Raw genomic sequence first — 1544 nt, 5'->3', positions numbered from 1 at the left:
ACACACACACTTCCTTCCAATACTAAATTGGTGATACTTTCATATATAAAAATGTGTCCTATTAACCGATCCTTTCTTTTATTTAATTTGCAGCCCAGTAAAATTGAGACCCAAGCATGGGGCTTTTATAAACAATTATGTATGTTGAGAACAGAGGTATGTGCGTCAATCCGTCTTCGTACCACAGCAGCGGTGTAGCTGTATGCCTCCTGTTTATTGCTATTCATATGACACGACACGTAAACCGTTTCTATCTCGTGCACAAACGCTGATTATGCATGCGGATGCCTACTAGCGTGACTGTTGCGCCATAACTCTGCCGCATATCGGGCTGGATTTTGCAGCTGGCAAATCTCTTTCTCTGCCCACAATTTCTTTTGCCATAGGAGTTGCTGCGGTTTCTGTTCCTAGAAACGTTGCGTTACAAATATGTACAGCGTGTCCCCACCAGAAGTCATCAGGCACTTTAGCTCTGGTGTTCGCAGATATCTGCAATTTCTATTTTACAAAGTGTAGCTGGAGTAACCCAAATAAATACTGCTCATCACATCTTTCATGCGATGCGCATTGTCAACAGGAAGCGAAGATCTGTTCCCGTTACGGACAAATTTATTTGTAAACCGGAATTTTACGTGCCCATTCGACAGAAAGGTCCAAATTCCTCTGGTGCGATAATCGGTTTTGCAGTATGTAATCGTATAGGGAGTGTACAAATTGAAAGGTACGAAACGTCGTAACAACTAAACTGGTTGAAATTAGGACATGCCGCTTTGAGATAAGGTAGTGAGAGGCATTTAGGGACGTGAATGTTGTGCCAGGAGTGGTTGCATGCGCCGTCACTTCTATCTAAAAAATTCAAGACTGTGCTCTCAGCTCACCGTCTTTTTCGACGTCCGACGTCTGATTCTCATCCAATTCCCCGAGCACGGAAAAACCATTAACAGAGACGAATACTGTTAGACAACCCATAGCCTACGCAAGTCCATCAAGAGAAAACGGCCTTACAATGGAATGCCCAGGGGAGTGATCTGCTCCACGATAAAGCGCATCCACACGCCTCCAAGGTCACACAAAGTGTAATGGCCAAGTTCAAGTGTGACCATCTGTACTACATTCAGGACATATCACCCTGCAAATTCCATGTGTCCGTACGCTGTTAAAAAATAAAAACTCAAAGGAAAGCCCTGCAACTCGGACGACGAACTGTAGGTCGCAGTGCCCGCCTGGGTGGCCGAGCGGTTCTAGGCGCTACAGTCTGGAACCGCGCGACCGCTGCGGTCGCAGGTTCGAATCCTGCCTCGGGCATGGATGTGTGTGATGTTCTTACGTTGGTTAGGTTTAAGTAGTTCTAAGTCCTAGGGGACTGATGACCTCAGAAGTAAGTCCCATAGTGCTCAGAGCCATTTTTGAAGGTCGCCGTGGTCGACTGGCTCCTGTCACACATACAGAAATTCTGGAACCAGGAAATCCTTTATCTCGTGAAACAACGAGATAGTTGTGCTCAGACCACTTAACAGAGATAGTAAAACATGAAGATATTAACC

At 45.5% G+C, this 1544-nt stretch overlaps 1 non-coding gene across 1 annotated transcript; it reads left to right on the top strand.

The window, feature by feature from the left end:
* Positions 1-1221: 1221 nt before the first annotated feature.
* On the top strand, positions 1222-1305 carry Trnas-gga (transfer RNA serine (anticodon GGA)). Its single transcript is given in 2 exon segments — positions 1222-1261; positions 1271-1305. It is a non-coding gene; the product is annotated as a tRNA-Ser (tRNA).
* The last annotated feature ends 239 nt before the right edge of the window (positions 1306-1544 follow it).

The sequence above is a fragment of the Schistocerca nitens genome, chromosome 7, assembly GCF_023898315.1.
Source record: "Schistocerca nitens isolate TAMUIC-IGC-003100 chromosome 7, iqSchNite1.1, whole genome shotgun sequence".
NCBI lineage: Eukaryota > Metazoa > Arthropoda > Insecta > Orthoptera > Acrididae > Schistocerca > Schistocerca nitens.
Note: the sequence above shows the minus strand (reverse complement) of the source record. Positions and strands in the feature narration are given on the sequence as shown.